General features: G+C 37.1%; 1 pseudogene; it reads left to right on the top strand.

The window, feature by feature from the left end:
* Nucleotides 1-7816: 7816 nt before the first annotated feature.
* On the top strand, nucleotides 7817-9607 carry LOC131606448 (protein ENHANCED PSEUDOMONAS SUSCEPTIBILITY 1-like; annotated as a pseudogene).
* Nucleotides 9608-17485: the final 7878 nt, after the last annotated feature.

The following is a 17485-nucleotide window of genomic DNA, read 5'->3' on the forward strand; positions in this document are numbered from 1 at the left end:
CCTAGTCGACTAGGTCAGTTCCCGCGTCCCTAGGCGTTCGTTTGGCTCCCTGGATCTCATCTCGTGTCGACCAGAATCGCCATTCTCCTCGCCTAACGGCTAGTGTCAAGCGGTCCCCCAGAATTCTTAAGTCTAATCCTATAATTCTGAAAGTTACGAGTTTTGAGCCTAAACTCACTTCTTAGCCAAAAAATTCGGACCGTTTGCCACGCGCTGGGGGCATTATATAAATTCTCTCCCTTGAGAGGGCCAGATAACAGATCTTCATAACCCTAAACACTTACTCGTACCTGTGACCGTACTAACTTGGTCGTCGGAGTACCTTGCAGGTACACCCCCTCTCCTCTTCCTCGACACCGTGCAAGACATCTGTGGCCCCTTTCTAGTTCTGACCCCGAGGTCGAAACAGTGGCGCCGTCTGTGGGAATCCATTTGCTACCCATTCTTCTTCCTCCTCCATAACGTATACCAAAAGCAAATTTCATCAATCACACTATGGCCAATCTCGGTGTCAAGCACAGTGGCCGCTCCACCATCATTTCTCCCGAGCGTCCATTCCTTGAGGATCGTATCCCTTAAAGAAAGGACGGCGAAACGACATCCCCTTCTCCGACTGACGTTCTTGATCCTCCCCTCCATGATGCAACGATGGACAATTCCAATAACGTTCAAGAAAGTGCCCTGAGAGCATCACAACAACTTTATGCACCGAGCAACGCAGATCCTATCTTGGCAGCCCTCTTCGAGGCCATCAACAAGACCAACGCCCTTATCAACCAACAGAGCGAGGAACAAGCACGCCCGCCAAGGCCTTCTCTCCGAGAGGACCGACGGCGATATCGAAGTCCCTCTACTCGGTCGTGCTAGCATCGTCAAGACTAAGGGGAGCCCGAACAAATAGCAACAAAGAAACGGAATCGAGACTCTCTTCGACGAAATCAATCGTCCCCAGCCGCAAAGAAAAGCAAAGAGAATTCTCTGGCAATTGGTGGCTAAAGTCCTTCCAAAGAACATTCGAAGAGCCCGTCCCCACGACGAGATCGAAGACACCGGGGATCACCTGCTCGCTCCCCTAACTAGAGCGACGACAGATCCCGGGGAACGCTATCCCGCGAGATCCTCGCCACCAGATTGCCTAAGGGCCTCGTGAAACCCCTCCACTGGACACGTACGACGGGACCACAGATCCCGATGAGCATTTAGAAAACATCAACGCTCTACTCGACTACCGAGGAGTACGAGGCGCGATCAAATGTAAACTCTTCTGCATGACCTTGAGAAAGGGAGCAATGACCTGGTATAAAAGTCTCCCCGACGGGTACATAACATCTTGGAAGCAGTTGGTGAGCACCTTTTTCCAACATTTCACAGCTTCCATGCGCCTTCCCAAATCAGAGGCATCCGTGGAGGCCATCATGCAAGGGAATGACGAATTCCTTCGAGATTTCATCGACATATTCATTGAAGAAGCCGTGCAAGCCTCTACTACAGAAACCATGAAAAAGTACTTGCTCGAATACGGCTACGCCCGCGCAATGATTTTGCCAAGGCCGTCGGCATAGAGACGCCACCAACCCTGGATGCCCCCCTCTTCAAGGCACAGGCATACATGCAATACGAAGAAAAGGAAGCGGCCAACACAGCCCGCGACGCCCGACATCAGTAAAACACCAATCCTTGTTGTTCTTTTTATTTATCATATTTGCTTTCCATTGTATTCTCGATTATACTTTGTCAGAGACATCCTTTTCGCAATATCTTTTGTTTGCATTCATTTTTATCCTGATGACGATTAATATGTCACCTCTTTTCCAGAGACAAATCTCCATATTTTCCATTTTAGATCATGAAGTTCTTCTTGCATTACAAGCTTCGGTGAGGATTGAGGAAGAAACTTACTGACGGGGCTATGGGTGCCATGGATTTGTTACACTAGGAAGAAAGAAAAGTTTTTTCGTTTTTCTTTCTCCTAATCTGTGCTGAATAAAAGGTCGTGTTTAATTTTAAAAGATACACAAATGCATGTGAATAAAAGGTTCCATCAAAAATTGACACGTGTCCTCCTTTATCTACAAAAATTCCAAACACTCTTTTGTTTTGAAAGATACACATTACTCTCTTACTTGGATGACATAAATACATTTCACAAAAAAAAACCAACAAGGTCCATATCATATATTAAATACTTGCCAATTGAGTTAAAATGATCCTGAATCATAATAAATAAAACTTATTCTTATATTAAATGTTGTGAATTCAATGCCAAGAACAAGGTATAATGCAAGAGAAGAATAAAGGACAAGGAAGAAGAGGAACACAAGAATTGGTTATAACTGCTATTCTTTCACTTTCTCTTAAAACAAGATTACAAGTTTACAAGAATAACAAATAACCTCTCTCACCCTAAATTAGGATTTGCAGCTTAGCAATGATGAGAGACTAGTATGCTATTTATAATAAAACCTAACATACTAACTAATGGGCTTTTTCCACAAGGCCCATTACACAAGCCAACTTAATAAACAAGCTAACTTAACAAATTAGGGTTTAAACACTAAAACCTAACTTAACATGCTAACAACCCTAGCATCTTCGACATCTGCATGCTCGACCCATCTTCGACTACAGCATGCACACTTCGACACCAGCATGTGAGCAACCCTTCGACTTCATGCTTAACTCTGTCGAACTGTCGAACCAAGAAGCTACCCTTCGACAATACTAGAGTTCGATCCAATATCTCACAAATCTCCACCTTGGACCTAACTCTACAACGTCAAGGAACAAACTAGCTTTCTTCATGCAGCTTTATCAACTGCATACAGTGGAAAAACTTGCAACTCGGCAATGTCTTGGTGATCATATCAGCAGCATTGTCTTCAGTCGAAACCTTCAGCACTTGGACTTCTCCACGCTCGATTATTCCTCTGATGAAATGCAGCCTCACATCAATGTGCTTAGTTCGCTCATGATAGGCTGAATTCTTCGACAGGTGTATTGCACTTTGACTATCACATTTAACAGTGATACCTCGACCTTGAAGTTTCAGCTCCTTCGCAAAACCTTCAAGCCATAATGCTTCTTTCACAGCTTCAGTTAGGGCAATATACTCCGCTTCAGTGGTTGATAGAGCAACAACCTTCTGAAGTGTTGCTTTCCAACTAATTGCAGTGCCAAACATAGTGAAAACATATCCATAAATAGATTTTCTGGAATCCATACAACCTGCATAATCAGAGTCGACATATCCTTCTATTACTGCTTTACTATCTTCACCCAAGGCTCCACCATAAATTAGGACTCTATTCAGAGACCCATTTATGTACCTTAAAATCCACTTCAATGCTTGCCAGTGAGCCTTTCCAGGATTCGCCATGTACCTGCTTACAAGACTTACTGCGTATGCTATGTCGGGTCTAGTACAGACCAAAGCATACATCAAAGAACCAACTATATTAGCATATGGGATGCTATTCATATAGGCTCTTTCGACATCAGTACTGGGACACTGATCAATACTCAGCTTGAATTGAGGGTTTGTTGGAGTCACAACTGGCTTCGAATTCGACATACCAAACTTTTCAAGAATCTTCCGTAGATATGCCTCTTGAGATAGACATAACTTCGACTTCTTTCTATCTCTTCGAATGTCAATTCCAAGAATCCTGGAAGCAGCTCCCAGATCCTTCATATCGAGCTCCTTATTGAGTTCAGCCTTCACCCTCATCACATCTTCAACATTGTTGCTTGCTATGAGAATATCATCCACATAAAGCAACAAAATAACAAATGAATTACCAGATCGAAATCTGAAGTAAATGCAGTGGTCGAACTGACTTCTAATGAAACTTATGCGTGCCATGAACTTGTCGAATCTCCTATTCCACTGTCGAGGAGATTGTTTCAGCCCATACAAAGATCTCTTTAACTTGCACACATAATCTTCCTTCCCCTTTTCGACATACCCTTCAGGTTGCCTCATCAGGATCGTTTCATCTAAATCACCATACAAGAACGCAGTCTTCACATCCATCTGTTCCAGTTCAAGATCGAACTGTGCCACCATGGCAAGCAACATTCGAATGGACCTATGCTTCACAACAGGAGAAAACACATCATTGAAGTCGACACCTTCTTTCTGAGTGAAACCCCTTGCAACTAACTTTGCCTTGTATCTTTTCGACGTCACTCCTTTAATTCCTTCCTTAACTTTGAAAATCCATTTACAGCTGACTAACCTTGCCCTAACAGGTTTCTTGATCAGTTCCCAGGTATGATTATCATGAAGAGATTTTATCTCATCATCCATGGCCTTCAGCCATTCAGTCTTATTTCGACTCCTCATAACTTCCTTATAGTCTCTAGGTTCTTCGTCTAGAACCTCACTTGCAGAGATTAAGGCATAAGCTATAAGATCTGCATATCCAAGTCTCTGAGGTGGCTTGATGACTCTTCTCGACCTATCTCTCGACAATAGGTAGTCATCGTCAGTTTCCTCAACTTCAGCATCTTCTGCTTCTTCTTCGACTTCATCTGGGATATGCAATTCAGCATCAACATGCTCCACCTCAACAGGAATCTCTACCTGTTCCAGCTCTTCGTCAGATGTTTTTGTACTTCGACCAACATCATCAGTTTTCTTAAAAGCCATTTCAGCTTCATTGAAAACTACATCTCGACTGGTGATACACCTCCTGTGACCTGGCTCTAGGCACCATAGCCTATAAGCTTTGACTCCTTCAGGGTATCCCATGAACATGCATTTCAGAGCTCTAGGTTCGACCTTGTCTTGCCTAATGTGAGCATAGGCTACGCAGCCAAATACTCTCAGTTTGTCGAGATCTGGTGGATGTCCCGACCAAACTTCTTCAGGTGTCTTCATATCTAACGCTGTCGAAGGACATCTGTTTATCAGATATGTTGCTGTCGAAACAACCTCAGCCCAGAACACCTTTGTTAACCCCGCACTAGTCAACATACATCTGACTCTCTCCAAAATAGTTCGATTAAACCTTTCAGCCAAACCATTTTGCTGTGGAGTACCTGCAGTAGTTCTATGCCTTGCAATACCAGAGGCAGCACAAAAACTGTCGAATGCCTCATTGCAAAATTCAAGGCCATTGTCGGTTCTCAACCTCTTGACCTTTCTGCCAGTTTGATTTTCAACCAGAGTCTTCCAACTTTTGAAATTCTCAAAAGTTTCATCCTTAGTCTTCTGGATGAATACCCATAATTTTCTGGAATAATCATCTACTATGGATAGAAAATACCTTGCTCCTGAATGTGATGGACACCTTGCAGGCCCCCAAAGATCAGCATGGATGTAATCAAGGGATCCATGTGTTCTTTGTTTGCCTTTGTTGAACTTCACTCTGCAAGATTTTCCAAGTACACAGGGTTCACAAAACTTCAACTTTTCGACTTTGTCTCCACCAAGCAGATTTTGTTTCCCTAATTCGACCAGACCCCTTTCACTGACATGGCCCAATCTCATGTGCCAGATTTCTGTTTTCGACAAAGGTTTCGTGGATGCAACATTTGTCGAACCACTTACAACTTCAGCCTCAAGGGTATACAAGCCTTGTTTCTTCACGCCTCTCAAGACTTCCTTCGAACCCTTCATGACTCTTAGGATACTTTTCTCTCCTTGGAAAACATATCCTTTCTTGTCGAATTCACCAAGAGAAAGCAGATTTCTCTTCAAATCAGGAACATACCTGACTTCAGTCAACAACCTTATTGACTCATCATGGAGCTTGAATCTCACAGATCCAACACCTGCAATCTTGCAAGCCTTGTTGTTTCCCAGCAATACTGATCCACCATCTTGATCACATAATTCCTCGAACAAGTCTTTGTTTGGAGTCATGTGCCAAGTGCAACCTGAATCCATAATCCACTCCTTCTTAGAGTCACTGCTTGAAACCACAAGAACATCAGATGATTCGAAATCATCTTGAACAATGGCAGCGTTGCCATTATCCTTACCTCCATGATATTTCAAGCGTTCAAGGCACACCTTTCTTGTGTGACCCTCCTTCTTACAATGGTAGCATCGAATGCCAGATGCTTCGCCACTGTAAATCTTCGACTGGCTTTTGCCTTTCTTCTTGTCGAACTTACCATCCTTTCGTAAGAGTTTTCCTTTAACGGCCAAACCTTTGCCAACAGTCGAAGGTTTATGCTCTTTTCGTTCATTCAAGTCTTTAGAGTACAAGGCTGATTGAACTTCTTCAAACGTCAGGGACTCCCTTCCATACAAGAGAGTTTCTTTGAAGTGAGCATGTGATCGAGGCAAAGAACACAATAGTAACAGCGCTTGATCTTCATCATCGATCTTCACATCAATATTTTCAAGATCAAGAATCAGCTTGTTGAACATATCCAACTGCTCAGCCAATACTTTGTCTTCAATCATCTTGAATGAATACAAAGCTTGCTTCAGGTAGAGTCGATTTACCAGCGATTTGGTCATATACAAACTTTCAAGTTTTACCCATAACCCTGATGCCGTCGTCTCCTTTGATACCTGCCGGAGAACCTTATCACCAAGGCTCAACAAAATTGCGCTGTGTGCTTTCTCGATCATATTCGTCTTCTCCGCTGCCGTCAATTCTGCATTCATGGCTGCCTCTCCCTTCAACGCTTCCAAACAACCCTACTGAACCAGTAGGGCTTTCATCTTCAAGCGCCACAGACCGAAATCATTCACTCCGGTGAACTTTTCAATCTCATACTTTGTTGAAGGCATCTTCTCCACGCTCACCGCACCAATTTGTTGTGAATTCAATGCCAAGAACAAAGTATAATGCAAGAGAAGAATAAAGGACAAGGAAGAAGAGGAACACAAGAATTGGTTATTACTGCTATTCTTTCACTTTCTCTTAAAACAAGATTACAAGTTTACAAGAATAACAAATAACCTCTCTCACCCTAAATTAGGATTTGCAGCTTAGCAATGATGAGAGACTAGTATGCTATTTATAATAAAACCTAACATACTAACTAATGGGCTTTTTCCACAAGGCCCATTACACAAGCCAACTTAATAAACAAGCTAACTTAACAAATTAGGGTTTAAACACTAAAACCTAATTTAACATGCTAACAACCCTAGCATCTTCGACATCTGCATGCTCGACCCATCTTCGACTACAGCATGCACACTTCGACACCAACATGTGAGCAACCCTTCGACTTCATGCTTAACTCTGTCGAACTGTCGAACCAAGAAGCTACCCTTCGACAATACTAGAGTTCGATCCAATATCTCACATAAAACTTTCAATATTTTCTATTCTGATCTACATAGTAGATCGGTTAAACCGACTTGTGCTACGGAGACACGTGTACTGATCAAGCGTTGTTTCTATCAAAAATCGAACATGATATTCTCTGATTACCGTCCTTTGCATGGATTCGTTTGCCACTCGAGCCCAAACACTTGGTTAAAATTTTTAATATTTTCATCAAACAAAAAGTTTTAAAATAACTTTTTTTTTAATTAAATCTTTAATCAACATTCATCCATTTTTGAATCGTCTCATTCAAAGAAAATCTAAAAAACTCAAATAAAAAAAAAATCCTAGAAAATACTTGTAACTTCTAAAAGATGGAAATTCAAGAATCATTATTTCCAAGAATAATTTATGGGTTTCATTTCTTGATAACAGTATGAAGTTTCAATAAAGAGACAGAAACTTAAGTTTACGTAAACAACTTTTTATATTCTAAACTTGAGTTTACGTAAACATCTTTTATATTCTATATAAACTTGACTTAAAATTTTATTATATAAATATTTGTTTACTTGCATAAATTTTATTGAATAATGGTTCTATGAATTATTCAAAGTTTTCTATATATAGAATGTGTTCATCCAAGCACTAACATTAACATAGTCTAGTCCAACCTGAAACAAATACATGGGTGATATCCGAGTCCTCTCTACGGATACAATCAAGGCAGCAAAATCCAGTGATACAAGAATCAATTTGACTCCATGGGATCTCCTACATCTACATGCTCCATCTAACAAAAAAGGCCTTCTTTATCACCATCCATTAGTAGCAAATCAAATTCAACATCTAAAACACTCTCTATCCTCTGTCCTTGAATTTTTCCAACCTCTTGCAGGTCGTCTCAACATAACAGAACACGAAGACAATATTGTCTCGTGTTCTATTATTTGCAATAATGCAGGTGTACTCTTTATTCATGCCGCGGTGGAAAATATTTGTGTTGCTGACATCCTAGAGCCCATCTACGTTCCTTCAATTGTCAGTTCATTTTTTCCTTTTATCGGAGTTAGTAACCATGAAGGCACAACACAACCATTGTTGGCTATTCAAGTTACGGAGCTAGTTGATGGCATCTTTATTGGTTGCACAGTCAACCATGTGGTTGTTGATGGAAATTCCTTATGGCATTTCATCAATTCATGGGCTGAAATTTCACGTGGTTCTTGTCATCGTCAAATATCCAAACTCCCAATACTGGAACGTTGGTTTCCTAATGATATCCAGCATCTCATACAATTTCCTTTTACTATAGAGTCACAAAAAAATCACTCTGATGGGCCGAGTTCTTCACCATCTAATGATGAAGAACTCAATATATCTGAGAGATTATTCCATTTCAAAAAGGAGAAAATCTTGCAACTAAAATCAAAAGTCAATACACATATTGATAGTGCCATCAAAATATCCTCCCTACAAGCACTTTTAACTCATGTTTGGTGCTCCTTCGTTCGTTGCAAACAATTTGATCCACAGGAAAAAAATTCATAACATGTTTTTGATAGGGGTTAGACCAAGATTACTTCCACCATTGGAAGAAGGTTATTTTGGAAACGCAATTATAGGTTGCATGGTTACCATGAAAGCTGGAGAGTTGTTGAAGGAAGGTGGGGTTTGTAATGGTGCTTGGGAGATGAACAAGTTAATTGCTTCATACTCTAATGAGAAGATAAAGAATCATTACGAGTCTTGGTTGAAAAGTCCAATTATTTTTAGGTTTAACGGCGGACCGAATAACAATTTCTTAATCATGAGCAGTTCTCCACGGTTTGATGTTTATGGTAATGATTTTGGATGGGGAAAGCCAGTGGAAGTTCGGAGTTCAAATAAATCAAATGGAATTGTTAGTGTGTTTCCTGGAATAGAAGAAGGAAGTATTGATCTTCAAATCCGTCTTCCTTTCAATATTTTAGAGGCAATGGAAAATGACCTCACTTCATGAAGGTTGTGTCCAATTGAAGCAAAGTTGTGATTTATAACTTTTATGAATATAAGTTTTAGATATTTAAAAAAAAGAAAAGAAATAAAGGAAAGTGTGTTTCACATTTTGTTAATTTGGTGAGTTTGGTTACTATTGTTCTGTGCACGAATTTTACTTGAATTATTCTAAAGCATGGTAAGTGCTCAATTATTGGTATAAGTTGGTATGTACTGAACTAGCATATGATGGTATGTGTTAAACTGAACCAAACATGTTGTGTTGATATGAAGTGAACTGAAGATGTTGATATGTTGAACATAGTGATATGCCATGCTGATTTTTTAAGCATGCTGTAAAAGTGTTATACTTGTTATGGTAAATTGTTATACTTTTGTTAAATATGTTATGCAGAACTGATTTTTTAAGCATGCTGTAAAAGTGTTATACTTGTTATGGTAAATTGTTATACTTTTGTTAAATATGTTATGCAGAACTTGTAACACCCTAAAATCTCGTCTCCTAATTTAAAGAGAACAATAAATATACATGAATTAACATAACCATTATGGTGTCGCACATACTTCTCAATCAAACATTCTTTTCAAAATTTAAGAAATGTCGCAGCGAAATTTAAACATTTAAGTAATAAAAACATCTTCTGCTTTTAAAAGGAATTAACTTTGAAATAATTGAAAATACAATTAAAAATAAATCGCTAAGATAGACATAACAAACCTCATTCCAATGTTACACTATCAGAGAATTATTCGCATAAACTAAATAAACACATAAATAAAGAAGTGAAGATAGCCATCTCAACCATCCTCTAACACGCATGACAGAAAGGCTCCTTTACCTAAGTATCTGAAAAAACGGCATAAAAGCCACACAATAACAAACAAGGGTGAGAATGTATTCAAATCATGTTAGTGGTGTATAATACAACAAGGATAGATACAAAACGTAATTCAATCAATCATCAATAATTCACCATGTAATATCATGTATGTAATAGACACCTCGACTCTACTACGATGTATGTGGTACCAAAGTTTGGAAATTTCATAGTTATGTTACTAAATTCATCCACGGGTTCCATCTCTAAATCCCGAGCTCACAAATGGTTACACCTCTAAACCATGAGCTCCTCACTAATTCCATCTTTGAAATATGATTCATCACTGATCACAACTCTAGCTCAGGACTCGTCAACAGACCGAAGCCCCCACCTATCACCTCTCTACATGATGCATGAATGCTACACACGCAATACATGAAGGCTCACGACTACCTCTATCTCCTAAACTCAACATCGGTTTCATCTCTGAACCGAGCTCAACATGCTAAAATTAATATCAATATAAGGTCACACTAACGGTTCCATCTTTGAACCGAACACCTCAAACATGATCAATTATTAAAGGGTTAAATATGTTTTTGGTCCCTATTAAATTACCAATTTTTTTTGTCCTTATTAAAAAAATGACATGTTTTAGTCCCCACAAAATCATTATGCACGTAATTTTAGTCCATATGTTAAACCGATGTGTATTTTTGAATGATTACTTTATAAACATGTTTAGAACGTTATAAAAAATTCCTAAAAAAAAAAACTCAAAATTTGATTTTTAAGTCGAAATTTGCATTACTTTTATCATTATCTTTTGAAATTTAAAAAATTCATTTTTAATTCTTCTCATTTTAAAAAATTATATAATTTGATAAAGATATATTTTATAGTATTCTAAATACATATGGAAAAAATTATTCCAAAATTTAAAAGTTTAAGGGTGATTAAACAATTTTCAAAATTTTAAAAAATAGCAGTGACTAAAACTGCATGCATAAATTTTTTGTAGGAACTACAATATATCATTTTTTATAAGGACTAAAAATGAAATTTGAGATATTTATAGGGACCAAAAACAAACTTAACCTATTATTGAATATCAATATAAAAATCAAGGTTATATAATATCTAATCTATAATCATCTCAACACCAACATTAAAACCCCCTCATGGGGTAATCATTAATTCAATCAATCACAACAATACAAACAAAGTGTTTTCATCGTCAATAACCCTCAATTAGCATTACACAAAAAGTAACAAGATATAATCACGTCCTCACATACACTATTAAATTCTTAGGAAACTACCATGAGGTAGTGCTACGTGTTAGCTTTCAAACTTTTCGAACTACGCCTCAATTGGAGTCACAAAACACAAGTTATGATGAAAACAATATCTGAACAAAATCAATGTGATCCATGACGGTTGGGCCGTCACCCAGTTGACTCATGTCAGCTCATTCGATGCAATGATAGTTGGACAGTCATAAAGGTGATGTCCATCACCGCAGTAGAATGCATAATTATGTGTTTTTCACCATATGAGGACTTCTGGACCTTTGATTTCAATTCCGTTATATCTAGCATGCTCACAATTTGACATACAATAATTATTAGAAATTATAGAAACATAAAACACATATATTATAGTACCTAAGATTTTACTAGTGGATATTTTCTAGGAATTTACTTACAAATTTACCTATTGAAATAGTTACTTTCGAAGATTTTTACTAGGAACAAATATCAACAAGAAAATATGTAAGAAATCAGCAAGGAAAAAGGACTAGTCTATGATGGGAAGTCGGAAAAGCCTATCCTCAAATTCTATAATAGTGGAAAGGTGGGCAGAATCCCAAACGAGAATTTTCTCTTGGTGATAACGCAGACAATGACAAATTTTGATGTATCCAGGATCCTCATTGATGGGGGAGCCCTTGAACCATTATGTATGTGAAGCTTTTTGAAATGTTTAGACTGAGAAGAGAGAAAATTCACTACTACGGAAAAGTGATACGACAACGGTAAGAGAAGTCTTACCACAACGACTGATTAACCATTGTGAGGTAAGGTGTGATTGTATGTACGATGTTTTCCATTACGGTTGCGCGACCATTGTGATAAACTATGTAGCTCGCTACCTATCACAACAGTTATCTTAAACAACCGTTGTCATAAATGTAAGGTCATGAGTTCAATACTCAGATGCAACCAAAATCAAAACGCTTAAAATAATTACATTTCACTATGAGTATATATCATAACCGTTGTGGTATATATATAAGTTTATTAATAAATATGGGATTGGTTATTTTTCCTTGCCCCTCATTAATCATATACGAAAATTCAAATAGATTTTTGAATTGCATGTATATTTTAATTTATGATTTTCTCATTAACTCATAGAATTTGATTCAATTCCAAATTCTTCAAAATAATGTTGATGAATGGATGTCTTCTGAGTCTTTCACACAAAATTTGATTTCCTCTTCTTTTCTAGTTTATTTTTCAAACATCAAGATTTGTGTGAAAGACTCATACTGACATCCATTTATCAATATTGTTTTGAAGAATTTGTGACATTGAATAAAATTCAATAGACAAAAGAGGAAATTATGATTTACAAGATGGATGCAATTTGGAAAAAAAACAATGGATCGCCAAAGTTGTTTTTCAAGAATAATTTAATTTTTCTGATTATTAACTCAAAAATCTATTTAAATGAATGCACGTTCAATGAGTGGTTAATGAAACAAGCAATCACGTATGATATAACAAACTCACTAACAAAAAATAAAATAATTAAGATAGATTGGGAGAACTTGATAAGTAATAATTCCTGTAAGCTATGAAGAGTTGAAAACATGTGTTCTCTATGAAAATATTATATGAAAGACTCATATAATATTTCCGCAGCAAACACAAGTTCGCAACTGTCTTAGATTCATGTTCATTGATAAGTATTTCCAGCTGCATCACTGATAATTAAAGACCCTTAACCACTTGCTAGCTGCACAAGAAATACCATTTATTAATAAACAACACAAACAACATACAAATAAACATTTATAATTCAAAAAAAAAATAGTTGTGAGTGAATAACCTTAGAAGTTATAACTTACAATAAATTACGACGAATAAAGAATATAAAATACTTACTTGTTATTTTTTTCCATATTCCTTCTTGATGTTCTTCATATGAAGTAGGCACAAGAATCTACATATAGAATATATAAAAAAAAAGATATAAGAGAGAATCTAGTAAAAACATAAATAGATGTTTGTAGAAACAAAAACGGAGAGAATCTAAGCATAGTCTTCAAGATAGTCAAAGTCAGATTCTTGATACATAGTCTTCAGGACCGAGTTCTTCTTATAAAAATGGGTAAACATAAACATCCAGATCACATTACAGCTAAAATGAGTAAACGTAAACAGTATAAGGCTGAAAAGAGGTATTTTAAGAAGGAGATTAACAAGTTGGTGAAGAAACATATAAAGGAAGAGAAGCAGAAGTCTGAGGAAGCTTCAAAGGTTTAGAAGTTTGAAGGAGTAGGCACATCTATTGGGGCCTCCAAAGTGGAAAAAGAGAGGGATGAAGAATAAAATTATCTAATGTAGGCACATCTGTTGAGGATCCAAAACGTAATGCCTTCTTAATAAATAAAAGAATTCCATTCTCTTAGTGTTTGTTGTCATTTACTTCCTTTAACAACACCAAAACCTGAAGCATATCAACAACCTAATAATTAGTTTGTAACTACACAAAGTTATTGTCACAAAATCAAAATAAAATATGAACAATACACATCACAATGTCATTATGTTAAAAAAGAAACCCTAGCGAAGAACATAAACTTTTTGAAAGAAGTACCATTACCTCAACGAGATAGAGATATATATATATATATATATATATATATATATATATATATATATATATATATATATATATATATAGAGAGAGAGAGAGAGAGAGAGAGAGAGAGAGAGAGAGAACAAGAAATGAACAACAAACAAGGTGAAAACTTAAGAAATTCGTTTCCAAAAATTAATGAAGATGGTGAAGATTTCGATATCGTCATCGTCTTGTTTGCTAGGGCATCCTTATGTGTTATGAACGAAATAAATTGTTTGTTATGTTTATATTATGTGAAAAGAATTTCATAGCAGTTTCAAGAAACAACCGTAATAAAATATGAAATATATAATCATGGTTTAATGAAACATCCATGGTTGTTATACTTTTAATTTTTAAATAACAAAAACTATTAAGGCTCACGCACTTATTTTTCTTGAAAAAATGGAAAAATGTTGATGTTGGGATTCAAAGCTTATGACCAAATTTATATGACTACTATTAGATATAAAAACCGTGATGAAATGTTTCTTCATACAATAAATAATGTGTGTAAAAAATAAGATATAATTACGGTGAATAAATGGTTGTGGTAATATATCTTCACTGTAAGTATGTTTTGTAGTAGTGATATAGTCGTACAAGTGATCTGACCAACATGCCTCTAACGACACGATAACTCGCCCCTGGGGGTATATTGAGCTAATGGTCACCTAGGGATAAAGAAGATATACTAGGGTGGCCGGCCTATAATTCCTAATAATTCTATGCAAAAGCATCTATAATGCATCCCATGAAGACCTTTCATGGAAATGTTGGACGCGGTGGCCTCCCCGATTCACCTCAAATTGAAGTATTAGACTGATCATGACAAGTCGATAACTATTTGAGCTGACAAGTCTAGAGCACGAAGGATACATAAAGCCTTACAGCTCGGCCAAAAGGGGAAAACAAAGAGAAAGAAATGGAAATCAATGTGGCCTCCACCACCTTGGATTTAGAAGAAATTGGAATCAAATTCCAAAATAAAAGACCAGAGATCCTGACCGGTATGATGAAAATTATTTTGGGTTGATAGATACACGGGACAACTTCAAATAAAAATCAAGGTCAGTAAAGGAATGTTGTATTAATACACGCAAAGGAGAATAAGCAATGACCACAATGCTTGGTTAAAGTTTTATTTATCGCAACACCATAACATGTAAAAACAATGTTAAGTAAACAGAATGAGAAAATATCACGAAGCTACAATTATGAAATACATTTACATCAAATATTACACCGGATAGATTCTTCCTGGAGAAACTAAAGCACTATGTGGTATGCTCATCCCAACGAAGACCGATTTCCATTCCACCATCTCCTAGTTAGGACAAACTTTCTCTTGCGAAATATGAACCATGGAATGAAAGAATTCCACTTGTTGCAGGGCATTTTCAAAAGATACTTGTAGAACGAAAAAATGGTCTTCCACTAACCTCTCAGACTCTTTCGATAAGGTTTTCATAATGCATCTCCTAAAGAATGTTCTCATCTTTCTTCTAACCTTCCCGAGTCTCATTTAGGGGACAACTCTAAATCATTCACCATCTTGTGGGAAGATATTGGTTCCTGGTTCGCCTCTACAAGAGAGGTCTCAGTTGTGGATAAATTCACATATTTCTTCTTTATCTCTAGTAAAAGTTATTTCACACTCTTAGTCAATAAGTGAGGGTATCCAAAATCTTACACAATAGTCCCTATCTCTCTTAGGAAACCAGTAGTCATGGTGAGCTCATCTAGATATCGGTCCCATTCAATAGTAAGAGTATTGATACGTTCTTGAAACACATATTTTTCCTTCTAAAGACATAAAAACAAGAAAACATCGCTCCTTTTGGAAGCACCTAAGTCCAAAATAATCTACACTTGACGATTTTGGTATGCCAGTTCAATCAAATTCTCATGACAAATTACCTCAACTTTTCCTGAAAAACATGTACAATCCCCCTTAGAAGAAGACTTAAACTCCTCAACATCTGCGGACCAGGGCGGGACAAAAATGAATTTGGTAATGAAGCTGTTGTTGACGTCGAGCACATGCCAGAGTATGAATTCATCTAACCGGAAAGCCTTCCCCATAGGGGGCCCAACAACAAACATGTTAATGGGAAACTCCTAGGCTACGAACGGTGACGAGTATATGGCACTATCTACCGTGACTCAGCCCAGAGAATCCCAGAATTCTACTTGGATAAGCAAACCCCATAGACGAGACACCATGAGTAGCTTTCCCAACATCAATGATAATAGACAAGGGAAATCCTGGGTGTCCTCTTCATATGAAGCATCATGTTGTAACATTTAATCTTATCTACAAGTCATATATTAATGAAGATAAGGAAATAATAACCATCTAAGTAGTTCCAAAGAAAATAGGATGTTTCCTGTATTATTCACCAAAGATAATATGCCTATCCTCCTTTAAAGTAGTTTCCATAAACAAGTGTGTCTCTATAAACTGTTTCTTTTGTTTCATTGATAACTCCCTCAGAGGAGTAACACTGTTGACATAACTCAAATCTTCAAAGAAGGCTACCAAGTTCCTTTTCATATATGTTTCTTCTTGAGACAAGTTATCTAATTTATAGACATAACACCCATCATTCGTAAAGAAATGGCTCTAGAAGCACAACTTGGAGAATTTGTTTGAACATTGATAAGGTTCCTCGAAATCTATGTCATAGATGTTAGAATGAACCACCTCGAGAAAGGGGCTAACCAGATAGTACTGGTCCTTAAAGTTCTTCAAGCTCTCTAAATAAACCTCAAACATCTTGGAACTCTTCCTAAGGGAGATTAGACCCTGACTTTGGGTTGAATCAATAGAAATCTATGGGGATTTAAAGAGGTGAAATAGGAGTGTTGGAAACAACATAATTTCTTGTACAATATTGGAAGACTTTGATATAAGTCTAGCTCATCGGGGGTAGTTATGAAGGAAAAATTACTTGATGGTTTAGAACGTCTAATTCAAAGTCGTTGAAGGGGAATATCCTATCAAAGAAAACAAGCATTTATGGAGAGGGATGACTCACCCATATATATACTTGTTGCAAATTCTCTTATCACCTTCGGGAGGAAGCACTCCCCGTCTTGAAGGGGGCCCACTTCAGTAAAGGGGCGGTTTATGCTGTCTTCACCAACAAAGGTGGAAAAGGTGTGCAACATCTCTTGATCCACTCACACGATAGTGTTGTCTCTTCTAGCCTTTCATATTTTGAGTATAGAGTTGTCTATGTCAAAAGAGGTTGTCAAAGCATGAAAAAAATGATCGTAAGAAAAAACACAGGGTTAATATAAAGGAAAACTTTTCTCCCCCACCAAAATTCATTTATAGCAAGAGAATTCACCAAAGTATGAAACAAAAAAATACTAAAAATCCATATATCTCGTCTCTAAAAACCCTAATAAAGTAAGAAAGTATAAAAAGAAGAGAAAGTTCAGGCTGATGCATTACCTTGAAATGATGAACTCAATGACCCACATATTGTATACTCTACCAAAAGTGGT

The sequence above is a fragment of the Vicia villosa genome, linkage group LG5 (genome assembly GCF_029867415.1).
Source record: "Vicia villosa cultivar HV-30 ecotype Madison, WI linkage group LG5, Vvil1.0, whole genome shotgun sequence".
Classification (NCBI taxonomy): domain Eukaryota; kingdom Viridiplantae; phylum Streptophyta; class Magnoliopsida; order Fabales; family Fabaceae; genus Vicia; species Vicia villosa.